Below are 16,767 nucleotides of genomic sequence, written 5' to 3'. Positions count from 1 at the left end.
ACCATTTCAAGAGTGCCTGCTACAAATAGGAGGTGATCTGGGAGGCAAAGGGTATGGAGGAGGGAGAGGGGGATTTTTCAGATGGTACATTATACAGCTGCTGCTATAAGGACCTGAGTAGTAATTAGGTTACATAAGCTCAGAGAAAAGAAGTAGAGAACTTGCAAATCTGTTTGACGAGCAGCGCTGGGGAGGATGAGGGTGGCTGTGACTGTATTGGAGACAAGTCCGGTTTTTATGGCTAAGGTAGGTTGCAACCCATCCTCCCATGCCACCCTTCAATGCACTGATAAGGCCTCAAACCCCCATACTGGAGACCACTATACTACGATACTGAAAAAAATGAAGTACCAAACATCAAACCACAGTTCTGTCATAAGCCTACAACACTTCTGAGTTACTATAAAGACTACTGCTTTAAAGCTCTATTCAAGGTAATATTCCACTAAGTCACATTTATCCTACACCACCTTGACCTATTTGCTAGGGAAACAAAACAAAAAGTTAAGACTATGCTATTCATACAAACAACATTTACAATGTGGTATTGATGTACCAAACCTGCTTTACAAGTAACCAATTGTAGTTACTTCACAATGACCAGATGAACAGATATAATATCAGATGGTCTACACTTGTTATTTAAGAATCTAGGCTGTCAAGGTCAGATATGTAACCAGGGTTGATTATAAAATAAACTGCCAGTTTTCAGGTAAAGCTAAATAACATGGAAAGAGGAATCCTCAGTATTAGCTACTTCCTAGAGTGGAAGACAAAAATGAACAAAAGAAAAAGAGGCAAAAAAGACTAAAACCTCCTGGCATTTGTCCCCCATCACCTAAACAAGGCACCTATTCAGCCCTTTGGTGGGGTTCTTATTTCATTCTGGTCTGTTAAATCTTCTTACAAGTCTGTCACACAGAAAGATGAAAACCTGTTTCAGAAAGTCTTTTTTTTACTACCCTTTCATGCGTCAATTACAACTACCAAAGCAATTATTCCTCTTTCTATTTTGCTCTTTATTATCTCCAACGTTTGGAATTACTGTCCCTATCTCCTATGCTTATTAAATTTTTATAACAAGTTAAAAGTACTTGTATACTTTCCTATCATACCACTTTCAAGCTTTCCTCCAAATACCATAAGAAACAACAAAAAGGGAATATAAGAAATATTTCAGTGTTGAAAACTAAAAATAATTTTTTTAAAAAAGGAAAACTTCAAGGAGGTGGAGCCAAGATGGCAGCTAGAAAGCAGGGACTTGTGTGAGCTCTCCCCCAGGACCTCCCAAAAACCTATAAAAACGGCTCTGAACAAATTCTACAACTGCAGAACCCACAAAATAGCAGAGGGAAGCAGGGCTCCAGGCCAGGACAGCCTGGATGGTCACTGGGCAAGGTCTATCACGTATAGAACTGGGAGTGGAATGGAGCAGACCCCAGAGTGGATGGTGGCAGGACCAACCAGACCAGGAGCCGGGCGGAACAGGCCCTAGCATCCTGAATCAGTGAGCTGTGGCAGTTACCAGACTTCCCAACACACAAACACCAGAGACAACAGAGAAGGTTAGTGGGAAAAGCTGCAGGGACAGAGTGAAAGGAGTTCCCAGTTTGGCCACCGCCCCAGGGACAGCGGAGGTGGGGCAGCTACAGAACTACAGCTGCAGTTGCTTCTGGCCCTAGGCCCACCTGGTGGGAGGAATGAAGTGGTGGATCAGAGCTGGGGTGCAGAGCCTGCTTAAGATCTGAGTCCAGTCCTGGTTGGTGGTTCTTGGAGAAGGAGGAGTGCTGGTATGGCAGAGCTGGCTGTGTAGAAGTAGCTTTGAAAACAGCAGTGCAGCCCCTCAAGCTTGGGACAAAGTACTCTACACTCTACAAGAAATTGTACCCGTACAAAAAGCTCAAGGGTCAAGTAGTTGGCTGGGAACATGGCCAGGCAGCAAAAACAGACTCATATTCAGATTAAGACTCTGGAATCTTTCTTTGGTGACAAAGAAGACCAAAACATGCAGCCAGAAGAAGACAACAAAGTCAAAGAACCTACACCAAAAGCCTCCAAGAAAAACATGAACTGGTCTCAGGCCACGGAAGAGTTCAAAAAGGAGTTGGAAAAGCAAGTTAGAGAAGTAGAGGAAAAATTGGGAAGAGAAATGAGAAGATGCAAGAAAACCATGAAAAACAAGTCAATGACTAAATGAGACCCTTTAGTCTCAATTTAGTCAATGACTAAAGGAGACCCAAAAAAATACTGAAAAAAATATTGAAGAAAACAACACCTTAAAAAATAGACTAACTCAAATGGCAAAAGAGCTCCAAAAAGCCAATGAGGAGAAGAATGCCTTGAAAGGCAGAATTAGCCAAATGGAAAAGGAGGTCCAAAAGACCACTGAAGAAAATATTACGTTAAAAATTAGATTGGAGCAAGTGGAAGCTAGTGACTTTATGAGAAATCAGGATATTATAAAACAGAACCAAAGGAATGAAAAAATGGAAGACAATGTGAAATATCTCCTTGGAAAAACCACTGACCTGGACAATAGATCCAGGAGAGATAATTTAAAAATTATTGCACTACCTGAAAGACATGATCAAAAAAAGAGCCTAGATACCATCTTTCAAGAAATTATCAAGGAGAACTGCCCTGATGTTCTAGAGCCACAGGGCAAAATAGAAATTGAAAGAATCCATCGATCGCCTCCTCAAATAGATCCCAAAAAGAAATCTCCTAGGAATATTGTTGCCAAATTCCAGAGCTCCCAGATCAGGGAGAAAATACTGCAAGCAGCCAGAAAGAAACAATTTGAGTATTGTAGAAACACAATGAGAATAACACAAGATCTAGCAGCTTCTACATTAAGGGATCGAAGGGCTTGGAATATGATATTCTGGAGGTCAATGGAGCTAGGATTAAAACGAAGAATCACCGACCCAGCAAAACTGAGTATCATGCTCCAAGGCAAAAGATGGATTTTCAATAAAATAGAAGACTTTCAAGCTTTCTCAGTGAAAATACCAGAGCTGAATAGAAAATCTGACTTTCAAACATAAGAATCAAGAGAAGTATGAAAAGGTAAACAAGAAAGAGAAATCACAAGGGACTTACTAAAGCTGAACTGTTTTATTTACATTCCTACATGGAAAGATGATGTGTATGATTCATGAGACCTCAGTATTAGGGTAACTGAAGAGAATATACATGCGCATATATATATATATATATATATATATATGTATATATATATATATATATGTGTGTGTGTGTGTGTGTGTGTGTGTGTGTGTATGTGTGTGTGTGTGTGTGTGTGTGTGTGTGTGTGTGTATAAACAGAGGGCAAGAGGGCACAGGGTGAGTTGAATATGAAGGGATGATATCTAAAAAAATAAAATCAAATTAAGGGATGAGAGAGGAATATATTGAGAGAGGGAGAAAGGGAGAGATAGAATGGGGTAAATTATCTCACATAAAAGTGGCAAGAAAAGCAGTTTGTTGGAAGGGAAGAGGGGGCAGGTGAGCGGGAACGAGTGAATCTTGCTCTCATCAGATTTGACCTGAGGAGGAAATACCATACACACTCAATTGGGTGTCTTACCCCACAGGAAAGAAGGAGGAAGAAGATAAAAAAGGGGGGACGATAGAAAGGAAGGCGGATGGGGGAGGAGGTAATCAAAAACAAACACTTTCCAACAGGGACAGGGTCAAGGGAGAAAATTCAACAAAGGGGGATAGGTTAAGAAGGAGCAAAATATAGTTAGTTTTTCACAACATGAGTATTGTGGAAGGGTTTTACATAATGATACTCATGTGGCCTATGTTGAATTGCTTTCCTTCTTAGGGAGGGTAGGTAGGGAGGGAAGAGTGGAGAGAATTTGGAACTCAAAGTTTTAAAAACAGATGTTCAAAAACAAAAAAACAAAAAAGTTTTTGCATGCAACTAGGAAATAAGATACACAGGCAATGGGGCAGAAAAATTTATCTTGCCCTACAAGAAAGGAAGGGAAAAGGGGATGGGAGGGGAGTGGGGTGACAGAAGGGAGGGCTGACTGGGGAATGGGGCAACCAGAATATATGCTATCTTGGAGTGGGTGGGAGGGTAGAAATAGGGAGAAAATTTGTAATTCAAACTCTTGTGAAAATCAATGCTGAAAACCAAATATATACTAAACAAATTAAACAAATAAATTTAAAAAAAAAAGAAATACTTCAGTCCAACAATGAATTCATTCATTCATTACATTTGCATTAATTACTACTATAAGCAAACATTGTATTTAGTACAGTAGAGGATATAAAAACATGGCTCCTTCTCTAAAAGCATTTAGATTCTAGTAGGGGAGATAACATATGCATAGATTATTATCATTAGTTTTATTAGTTTTGTATATATGCACATATATTAAATATATACATATATATTATTTGTTATATGTGATAGCTCACTGGAAGAGGGAGAGGGTGAAATACTGGGGAAATTTTAGTGACGTTAAAAAAGATTAAATTGAAACTTATTTAAATTAAATAAATTTAATGTTAATTTTAAAAAATTATTATTATAAAAGACAGAAAGTTATTAGGGCCATAAAGATACAAAGTGCTACTGGAATTCAGATATGGAATATCTTACTCCTTCCAGTTTTATTTTGACTTTCTCGACTTAACGCCATGCCACTTCACGCTGGAAATTCCCTTAGTTCCTAGGGCCTCCTCAGTTTGTAACTTAAATCTACTCCTAAAACCCTTTCACCTAGAACATGCCTTCACCAGGCCAGCCTCTATTTACAACTGGCGAATTCTTCCCAAGACCTCCATTTTTTTAGGTACATGATTTAGACATAAAGGGTAACTGTAAATAAGGTGAATTTTAGTGTAAGTAAGGTAGATTTTAGTGTATGTAAAGTGGATTTTTGTTATTATTTCTTAGAGTTCAGTTTCCCAGGATCTATGGCCATAACAACCCTCAGTTTCCCAGGATCCGTGGTCATAACAATCTCTGTTTCCCAGGTATTAGATATGAGTTCCCAGGCCCATGGTTCAAAACATTTCCACTATGCTTGCGCAGCACTACATAAGGATGAATAATATAAACATGTGTGCTGAAACTGTAAACATCCACTGCAACTGTGCAGTGAGATATAGGGATGAGGCGATGTAAACTTGTGAGGCTATTGCTGGCAATATGCCTTCTTTGTCTGATGCCCTATAAAACAGGTAGTCAGTGGTTAACGAGTTGGGGAACCTTTATGGTTGAATACACAAGCTGGGATGCTGTGTGCCTTGATCTGCCCCCATCAAGGATCAGGAAGGGGGAATCTGTGTTTGCCTCAACTGGCCCCCATAGAGGCTTGAGGGGATTTAGGGGAACCCTTTAGGGTTGAATGCATAAGTTGTGCCTGTCTCGATTGTCCCCATCAAGACCTAGGGGTAGTTGCCCCACCCCTCTCACCAGCCCCTGGGAAAAGGGTGATTAGGGAATACTTGTAGGAGTTTGTAGTGCTTCCATTATCAGCAATACTGTTAGAGAAAACTAGACTAGAATAAAGCTTATTATTAACCCCTTTGAAGCTGTCTTTCCTGGCCGACCAAGTCAAGAGCAAACCTGTTAGAGGCTGGAGTCCAAGCCTCCAGTGCCTCCTGTGTATTATCTGTCTAACAGTACCACCATAAGAAATTAGAAGAGCAAGGAATAGTCTACCTGTCAGATCTATGGAGAACAGAAAAATTCACAACCAAACAAGAGATAGAGAGCATTACAAAATGTAAAATAGATAATTTTGATTATATTAAATTAAAAAGCTTTTGCACATACAAAGCCAATGCAACCAAGATTAGAAGGAAAGCAAAAAGCTGGTAAGCAATCTTTTCAACAAGTGTCTTTGATAAAGGCCTCATTTCTAAAAAATATAGACAACTAAATCAATTTTAAAGAATACAAGCCGTTCCCCAAATGATAGGTTAAAGGATATAACAGGCAGTTTTCAGATGAAGAAATCAAAGCTATCTATAGGTATATGAAGAAGTGCTCTAAGTCACTTTTGATTAAGGAAATATAAATTAAAACAACTCTGAGATACCACCTCACACCTATCAGATTGGCTAATATAACAAAAAAGGAAAATGTTGGATGTTGGAGGGGATGTGGGAAAATAAGGACACTAATTCACTGTTGGTGGAGTTGTTAATTGATCTAAACATTCTAGAGAGCAATTTGGAACTATGCCCAAAGGTCTATAAAACTGTGCATACTCTTTGATCTGTCAGTACCACTACTAGGTCTTTATCCCAAAGAGATCATAAAAAAAGGAAGAGGACCTACATGTGCAAAAATATTTATATCAGCCCTTTTCATGGTGGCAAAATATTGGAAATTAAGGGGCTCCTTATCTGCTGCTAACAATCAAGACCATGTCTCCCCATCTTCCTCTCTTAAAACTTTCACTTGACCTTGCCATCCCTTCATCCTATCATCCTATTCTAAGTCGTCCTCACATTTCACCTGGACTATTTTAAAAATTTTCCTAATGGTGTCCCTGCTTCTAGTCTGTCAACAAAGTCTCTGGAGTGGGAGACCCTGGGTTCAAATTCTGCTTTAGGTATTTACTATCTATATGACATTGGATAAGTCACTTACTTTCCCTGGGGTTCAGTTAAGTTCATCTTTAAAGTGAGGGGGTTAGACTATATGACTTCTGAGGTTCTTTCTGACTCGAAATCTATAATCCATCCCCACACAGTCACCAAAACTATCTGAAGCACAGGAGTGATCACATTACTTCTCTGCTCAAAAACTTCCAGGGGATCCCTAGTGCCTCTGGGACAAAATATAGGATATCTTTGCTTATAACTTAAAAACGCTAAGATGCTGGGGCCACTTTCTACAAGGTCCTTAGTCTAGCATGAAGGCCCTGCACCATCTTCCTCCAATCTACCCTCCCAGCTTTATTTCACATTTCTCTTCTCCATGGTCCAGTGAACCTCGATTATTACCTGTTCCCTGATCTCCTCTCTCTCTCTCCCTCCCTCTCTCTGTCTCTCTCCCCAGCCTCCCTCTCTCCCTCAATCTCTCTCTCTCCCCTTTCCCTTCCTCTCCTCTATTCCTGAATCAGATAAGCTATCTTCTATGCTAGGAACACACTCCCCTTCCTCATCTCTGCCTCTCTGAATTCTTATCTTCCTTCAAGGGTCACATCATGTACCACTTCCTCTGTGAAACCTCCTGCCTCCCAGGCAAAGTAGTTAGTGCTCTATCTCCTTCTCTCTGTCTTTCTCTATCTCTATCTCCTATCTCCTTTTACCATACTCACCTGTACACATGTTATATTCCCTGAAGTATAATGAGTAAACCTTGTGCATTCAGTAAACACTGAATTGAATTAGTAGCATTTTAAAGCAGCATACCTAATGTAAATACTGCATGTTTGACTTTCTTACTGTCAGCACAGCTTAGGTTTACATTTATTTACAAAATACTATAAGAAAATCCTCATTTGATCTTTGTAACACTCCTGTGAGATAGGCATCTTAAGCGTTCTTGTCCCTATTTTACAGATAAGGAAACTAAACCTTACCAAGTAAGTACTGAAGTTGGGACACTCTCTTTCCAGGACATGCCAGGTCACCTCCTTCTCGATTCAAAATTCCATGCTATGGTGATCACACTGCACTAGTATGCTTCTTCTTCCCTGTGATTTCTACCCCAAATCTCCCCACTTCCAGTGACACCTTCCTCCCCAAAACCTCTTCCTCTCATTTCTATAAAAATAACAATAAAATTTACAAAGCAATATTCAAACAAGAGCCCATTTTACAAATGTAACTAATTCTTTATGTATGCTTCTACTTTCAAGGGCCTTCTACCATTCCAAATCACTTTTTCCTAGTGACTTCTGCACTCATCATCCCCTTCCCATGTGGCAGACTATAGTACTGAAATAGAGTCCAGAGCTGCAGGTAGCAAAATGGAACCCAATCCACTGAGACCATGAAGAAATTAAGGTTTAAAAATGGCCTAGGCTCTTCCTGAAGAAAACATGAAGAAAGTAGGGGAAGTTGGGATGGTGGTAGGGTGGGTTTGGAACTAACTCTCCTTGAGAATTGCCCATAGTATCCAAGGGACACTGTAGCTCCCTCAGTTTACTTAGAGAAAGAATACAGGATAGTCCCAGTAATTCTCAAAGTAGACCCAAGACTCAGGCATGCAAGTCAGGCTACTCAGAAACCAATACCAGGCTGTCAGTTAACAAATGATTAAGGAGAATATGCCCTCTAATTGATCCTGTAGTTGGATGATTCAAAAAACTCACGTAGAAAAATCTAAAGTACATGAAATTTAAATACCAACAGTATTTAAAAAAAATTAAACACTAACAATCTCAATGAAAATAAACATCTTTCCTCCTAGACTGAATATTTAAAAGCTCAGTAAATGTGGCCTCCACTGTCCCTTGGGAATAGCCTGAAGTAGCTGTTTCACCTTGGCACTCTACCCTACGGGGCATAATTATGCATGCAGACTGGACTAAGAGATGAAATAATGGAACACAGTACCACATGGCTACATAATTTGATGTGTGGGCCCATCTCCTACCCCACTCAAATCTATTCTGTGTGGTTGAAAGAACTGGAGGAATAGAAGCTGGGTAAGATAGCTGAGTTAGTAACTATAATAGTCAAATGGTACACTGTATAGGTGGAGGAGCATTCACATACTTTACCTTTTCCTACATTGAGTCTTCCAACTAAAGGGTAAATCACAGTTTCTATTACAATTTATGCTTTAAAAAAATCACAGTATTTTACGTTTAAATTATCTAAAACATTTATTTCAGAAAGCTTCTTCAGAATTAACATTTTTAAAGTTATTGCACCCATGTGACATTATGCTTCCCTAAGTCAACAAACTTTTAAAATACATTAGAAACTAAATGGTGAGGATTAAAAATATAATCCAAAAGGTATACACAAATATCAGAATAAAAAGACAAAAAGAACAAAAGAGGCAGGGGGCATAACAATTAAGTTGTTACAAGTGCTGCAACTTTAGACAGGTAATTCAACTTCCCTGGGTCTCAGTTTTCTAATCGTCAAAATGAAGAGCTTGAACTAGCCACCCCCCCCAAATCTATAAACTATGCTATTCTATATGTTGAAATTTTTTAAAAATATATATAGTTGTAAGCATTTACTTAGTATTGCTATTATTTAACAAATAATAAGGGCAGCTAGGTGGTGCACTGGATAGAGTGCTGGGCCTAGGGTCAGGAAGACCTGAGTTCAAACCCAACCTCAGACATTAGCTGTGTGACCCTAGGCAAGTCAATTAACCCCATTTGCCTCAGTTTCCTCTTCTGTAAAATGAGCTGAAGGAAGTGGCAACCCATGGCAGCATCTTTGCCAAGAAAACCCCAAATGGGGTCATGAAGACTTGGACATGACTGAAATAACTGAACAACCATAAATAATAATAAATTATTTTTTTTAATGCTTACTGTCTCAGACTGGGAATGCATAAATTAGAGAAAACTGGACTTTCAATCTCCTTTTGCTTCATAAATAAGAGTATACTTTCTTAGAAGACTGTCTCTACCTTTACTATAAAAATGTTTTTCAAACCAAATCCAAGCATGATTTAATAAAATTCAATCAGGTTCTTCATATTTGCAAAGACTTTTTAAAATATACTAGTATTCTTTCCTTATTTGTTTGTACTTGTAAGTTATTTTTTCTGCTGAGATACATACATCCCACCTACAAAGCAAACTCTAAGTATGTGGAAAGTTCAACTCTCTCTCCTGCCAAGAACTAGCCAATGGATTCCATAAATTAACCCCATTTCTCAGGTACTATGCTAGCTTAAAGCATACACAATGAGAAAACCATGCACATCTATGTGAAACTACTGGTAGTAGCATTTGCTACCATTGTGATTTCCTTCATTTGCTTCCTCATACCCATTCTCAGGTACCACAAGGAAGCACACATCAATAGCACACATTTATTACAATCCTTTAAGTTTGCAACTGTAAGAAACTACAAAGTAAGGAAAAAAAACTGACCTTCATATAGCATTTTATGTGTATAAAGTTCTTAAATATATTGTGTCATCTGAATCTCACATCTAAATCACAATCTAAAGTAGGCAATATAAGCTTTTTTTTATTCTAATTTTATAGAAAAGAAAAGAGACTCAGAGGCTGGAACATGATGTGAAAGTCACAGCTAATAAGTAGTAGAGCCAAGCCTTGAATACCTGACTCTAGGCCAATGGGGTTTCCCCCCCACACTATATGACTCTACCTCTCATTCAAGAAAGCAATTTTGTTCTTCCTCAACAGGATTTTTTCTTTTACTAGATCTGTGATTTCATTGCTCTAGAGAACTCTCAGGAAGGAAATATCCTCTACAAGGCAGACCTGCAATTACTCTACAACTTAAGAGTCTTAAAGAGTTGTCTCTGTTTATAAAGTTCTCATCTATTACTTATCATTCCATCTCCCTATACCTTAATACATCTAACCCTACTCTTCATTCTCCCTATAACCTCCAAACTCTATATCTGTCAGTATTTCCCATGACCCCTGCTCTGACTATACTATCTTCCCTTCTCATTCTACCTGTACAATGTCCTCTACTCTTGAATTCTTTGTCCTCACAGCTTGCCAGACTACGACTCTGGATTACTCCTACCATCTGCTTCCCTCTTTCCTATTCATGTGCTGCAGAACAGAAGTAGAAGAGATCAGGAAACTCTTTTAGGCCTAATATAAATTTTTATTACCCAACCCCAATTGGGCCCTATCTGAAGCAAAGCAATCTCTCTACTCCTAATTATTTTTCTGTCCCTCTCACCTCAAAAGTTGTTCTATTCTTCTCTCCTAAAGCCTCCCATAACACACCCTGTCCCTACTCTCTCAGGTGAAGACCTCACTGCTCTGAAGGCTATTCACCAAGAGCTCCCTCTTCTCACATCCCCCTGACATCATTCTCTACTTTTTAGCCTTCACTCCAGGCTCTAGTAGAGGTGGCCTTTCTCCTTACCAAGGCCAAACCTTCTGCATGTAACCTTAACTCATGTCCTCGTATCTTCCCTGATAGATTAAGCCCATCATCATCCCCTCTCTATATCTGCCTATCCACAACGTCCAGCTCTGCTACCTGCAAAAATGTGCATATCTTCCTCCCATCCTTAAAACTGTCTCTAGATCCTATCATCCTTACTAGCTACTGTCCTTTATCTCTCCTCCCTTTCATATCTAAACTCCTCAGAAAATCCACCCACACTCAGTATCTCCACTATCTCTCCTTTACAGAGAGATGGAGGAAGTCATACTACGTGCTAGTGTTATTATGTTGTAACAACAAGTAGTTGCAGCTACTGTGGCTGTATAAGGCCAATAACACCAGCACACAGGAGCGCTGCTAGCCCAAGTTCTTTGATCTGCTTTTCTAAGGAAAGTAACTTTAAGGGGTTTACAATCTCACTTTAATTAAACATACATATATCATCCACTTAGCTTAGGGGGAAAAGTCAGCACCGTGAACTTCAGAGAGAATACAAACAGAAATTACGAGCCGAAATTATATAAAGAGAGCAAATAACACATATCAACAGACAGGCTTCTGTCTGACCATAGCAATATGTGCACATTTACCACAGAGAGAAGCACCCAACATCCAGGTTTTCAAAGCCAGAGGACTCCTTAACGGCTACCTAGAGTCTCATCTGGTGAAATCACAAGAACACTCTTCCAATGAGTGAGCCCCAAGCAAAATGTTAACCTCAGAGTATACATACACTTCTTCAGGGTCAGAGGGCGTCATGACTATGCAACTCAAACTCATGTGACTCAGGCTTTCATGTGACTTAAGCAGGTCATCAAAGACTGTGGATTCAATCAAAGACTCTGGATTGAAACAAAGGCAAGACTCAAAGGCACTTGACTGCCTTAGTGCTGAGAAGCACTCCGAAACAAAAAACAGCAAAAAGTCCCATCCTGTTTGCCATTACATATGTGCTAAGCTTTGGGGATACAAAGAAAGGCAAAAGACAGTCCCACTCTCAATGAGTTCACCTTCTAACAGGAGAGACAACATGCAACAACTAACAAGCAAGCAATTTACTGGATAAAATGGAGCCAATGAATGGAAGGAAGGCACTACCACTACGGAGGACTAGGAAAGGATTATGTCAGAAGATGGTACTTTAGCTGAGACTTGAAGGAAATCAAAGAAGGCATGGGGCATAGACAACGAAAATGCCCCACACTGGGAAATGGGGTGTCTTGTGTGAGGAACAGCAAGGAGGCGAATGTGGCTGTACTGCTAAGTATTTGGAGGGGAATATAGCCTAGGTCCAAAAAAGGTAGATGGGAAGCCAGTTATGAAAGGCTATGAAAGCCAAGCAAAGGATTTTATATTTGTTCCTGGAGAGAATAGGGGCCATTAGAGTTTATTGAATAGGAGGTGAGACACTGGAAGGCTATTATAGTGCAGATGTAAGGCAACTAAGGCCTACACCAGGATGGCAGAAGTGTCAGGAAAGAAAAGGGATATTGTGCAAGATATGTTAAGAAGGTAAAATCCACAGGACTTGAAAATAGATTGGATTTGGGACATGAAAAAGAGTGCAGAGTGTAGATGACACCTATGGAGAAAGCCTGGGTGACAGAGAAGATGGTGGAACCCTTAAAAGCAATAGGAAAATTGGAAAGAGAGGAAGATTTGGAGGGAAAGAAAATGAATTCATTTTGGACATGCTGAGTTTGAGGTGTCAATGAGACATCTTTTTTGAGATGCTCAACAGGCAGTTGGAGATAAGATTCTAGAGATCAAGAGAGAGTCCTATGGTTGGATAAAGAGATCTGGGAATCATCTACAGAGATGATAATGTATCCATGGGAAATGATAAGATCAACAAATTATACGGTATAAAGAGAGAAAGAAGGAAAGGGCCCACATGTACAAAAATATTTAGAGTAGTTCCTTTTCTCAGTAGCAAAAAGCTGAAATCTAAAGGAGTGCCCATATGTTGGAAAATAAGCAAATTAAGATAGATAAACGTAACAGAATATAATTGTGCCAAAAGAAATGATAAAATAGACAGTTTCAGCACAGGACGAGTAGAAGAATCTATACAATAACATTATAAATAGCAAAACAAAAGTTTGAAAGACTTGAGATCCCTGATCAATACAGTGGCAAACCCCTAATCCAGAGGTATGAAAATAGCGTGGTAGGGGCAGCTAGGTGGTGCAGTGAGTAGAGCACCGGCCCTGGAGTCAGGAGGACCTGAGTTCAAATCCGGTCTCAGATGCTTGACACACTTACTAGCTGTGTGACCTTGGGCAAGTCACTTAACCCCAAATGCCTTGCCTTCCCCCCTCAAAAAAAATGTAAAAAAAAAGAAAGAAAGAAAGAAAGAAAATAGCACAGTACTCACTTCCTGACAGAGAGGTGAGGGACTAAAGACGCAAAATAAGACATACATTTTTAGACATGGCTAAATGTGGAAATTTGCTTTGTTTAATTATGCATATTTGTTATAGGGAGGAAGGACAGATAAATCACTCTAAACTGAAAGAATTTTATTTAAAATTTTTGAGTCAACGTTCACTAATGATATTAGCCTATAGTTTTCTTTCTATGTTTTATCTTTCCCACTATATTTGTCCTATGAAAGGATTCTGATAGGGTTCTTTTTCAATTTTTAACAATAATTTGTGAAGTATGAGTATTAACTGTCCTTTAAAAGTTTGAGGGGGCAGAGCCAAGACGGTAGAGTGAAAGGAGGGACTTCCTTGAGTTCTCCACCAAACCCTTCCAAATACCTGCAAAAAATGACTCTAAACAAATTCCAGAGCAGCAGAACCCACAAAATGACAGAGTGAAACAAATTTCTAGCCCGATACAACCTGGAAGGTTGACAAGAAAGGCCTGTTGCACCAGTCTGAGAGAGGAGCACAGGGAGAATGTGGGCTGCTCTGGCATAGACTGGGCCCCAGCAAACCCAGAGGAGGCCTCAAGGGACTATATCACTGGCAGCTTTGGTGGTTCCCAGACTTTTCAACTCACATACACCAAAGACAACTTAGAAGGCCAGAAGCAAAGGTCTTTTGGACCTGGATGAGAGAGGAGCATGGTCCTGGTCCAGCCCAAGCCCAAGACCCAGCCCCACGATAGTGGCAACAGCCACAGCTGCACTGGCTGCTTCCAAAGCCCTCAGCCCACAAACGGTGGGAGGACTGAGCAGCTGATAAGAGGGGGATTGCAGGGATCTCTGTGCTGGTGCTGAGGCAGGGTTCTCTTGCTTTGCCCTGATGTGATCTGGATCATAGTCCTGGGTGGCAGTCCTAAGGTGAGGAGAAGTGCTGGTATGACGGAGCTTGTGGTAGCCCTGGAGAGGGAATCCTCCTCATAGTTCCAAGGCAGAAAAGAGTACCTGTGGTCACTCACAGACCAGGAAAAGAGTAACACCTCTCCTTTGATCAATCTTGGAAGAACTAAAAATTTACAGGTCCCTAGAAATATCTCCGAAAACAGCTGCACAAAACCCCTGAAGCTTGGGGCAGTGCACTCTCCACTCTGGAAGCAGAGTCCTACCTTAACAAAGAGCTAAAAAGTCAAGTAATCGGACGAGGAAATGAGCAAACAGCAGGAAAAAACTCAGACTATAGAATCTTACTTTGGTGACAAGGAAGATCAAAACATACAGCCAGAAGAAGACAACAAAGTCAAAACTCCTACATCCAAAGCCTCCAAGAAAAATATAAATTGGTCTCAGGCCATGGAAGAGCTCAATAAGGACTTTGAAAATCAAGTAAGAGAAGTAGAAGAAAAATTGGGTAGAGAAATGAGAGTGATGCAAAAAGATTATGAAAAACAAGTCAACAGTTTGCCAAGAGAGACCTAAAAAATGCTAAAGAAAATAACACCTTAAAAAACAGACTAACCCAAATGACAAAAGAGGTCCAAAAAGCCAATGAGGAGAAGAATGCCTTAAAAAACAGAATTGGTCAAATGGAAAAGGAGGTCCAAAAGCTCACTGAAGAAAATAATTCTTAAAAATTGGAATGGAGCAAATGGAAGCTAATGACTCTATGAGAAATCAAGAAATTATAAAACAAAACCAAAAAAATGAAAAAAACAGAAGACAATGTGAAATATCTCATTGGAAAAAATAACTGACCTGGAAAATAGATCCAGGAGAGATCATTTAAAAATTAGTGAATTACCTGAAAGCCATGATCAAAAAAGAGCCTAGACATCGTCTTTCATGAAATTATCAGGAAAAACTGCCCTGATATTCTAGAACCAGAGTTTAAAATAGAAACTGAAAAAATACCCTGATCACCTCCTGAAAGAGATCTCAAAAGGAAAACTCCTAGGAATGTTGCAGCCGAATTCCAGAATTCCCAGGTCAAGGAAAAAATATTGCAAGCAGCCAGAAAGAAACAATTCAAATATTGTAGAAACACAATCAAGGATAACACAAGATTTAGCAGCTTCTATATTAAGGGATCAAAGGTCTTGGAATACGATATTCCAGAGGTCAAAGAAGCTAGGATTAAAACCAAGAATCACCCACCAAGTTGTCTGAGGGCACAGGATGAGTTGAATATGAAGGGAAGATACCTAAAAAATAAAATTAATAGGTGAGAGAGAGGAATTTACCGGAAGAAGGAGAAAGAGAGAAGTAGAATGGAGTAAATCATCTCACATAAAAGAGGCAAGATAAAGCTTTTACAGTGGTGGGGGGGAAGTGCGGGGGGGGAGGTGAGAGGGAATGAGTGGATCTTACTCTCATCAGATCTGGCTGAAGGAGGGAATAACATACACGATCAATTGGGTATGGAAACCTATCTTACCCTACAGGAAAGTAGGAGGGAAGGGGATAAGGGGGGTAGGGGAGATGAGAGAAAAGAGGGCAAATGGGGGAAGGAGTAATCAGAAGCAAACACTTTTGAGGTGGGATAAGGTCAAAGAAGAGAATATAATAAATGGGGGGCAGGATAGGATAGAGAGAAATATTGTTAGTCTTTCACAACATGACTATTATGGAAGTGTTTTGCATGACTACGCATGTATAACCTACATCAAATTGCTCGCCTTCTTAATGAGAGTGGGTGGGGAGAGAGGAATTGTATAACTCAAAGTTTTAAAAACGAATGTTAAAAATTGTTTTTACATACAACTGGGAAATAAGATATACAGGCAATGGGGTATAGAAATCTATCTTGCCCTACAGGAAAATAGAAGGGAAGGGGATAAGAGAAGGGGGAGGGTAATAGAAGGGAGGGCAGATTGAGGGAAGAGGTAATCAGAATGCATGCTATTGTGGGGTGGTGGGAGGGGAGAAATGGGGAGAAAATCTGGAATTCAAAATCTTGTGGAAGTGAATATTGAAAACTAAAAATAAATGAATTTTTAAAAAATAAATAAATGTAAAAAAATTAAATTCCTCTATCTGGCATCTCGATCTCTTTACCACCTAACCCTGTCCAACATTTCCAATCTTCTTGTACATTACTCCCCTCCATGCATTCTATGGTTCAGATTGCTGGGATAAGCTATCTGCATATACAGCACATATATTTAGTTATGTGGCTCTTTATTAACAACTAAATTAAAATGAATCTGTTGTACAACACAAAAAAAAAGTTTGATAGAATTCTCCCATGAATGCATCAGGTCCGGGAGTTTCTTTCATTGTTAATTCCTTTACAGCTAGGTATATTTCTTTTCCTAAAATCAGATTATTTAAGCTCTTTAGCTGGT

The 16,767-nt window shown here is 39.5% G+C and overlaps 1 protein-coding gene across 2 annotated transcripts in view; it reads right to left on the bottom strand.

Annotated features, from left to right (window-relative positions):
• Nucleotides 1-16,767, bottom strand: part of SPIRE1 (spire type actin nucleation factor 1) — a 263,983-nt gene that overhangs the window by 197,188 nt on the left and 50,028 nt on the right. The window lies entirely within an intron of this gene.

This window comes from Trichosurus vulpecula, chromosome 1, assembly GCF_011100635.1.
Source record: "Trichosurus vulpecula isolate mTriVul1 chromosome 1, mTriVul1.pri, whole genome shotgun sequence".
NCBI lineage: Eukaryota > Metazoa > Chordata > Mammalia > Diprotodontia > Phalangeridae > Trichosurus > Trichosurus vulpecula.
This window is presented reverse-complemented; position numbering and strand designations above follow the sequence as displayed.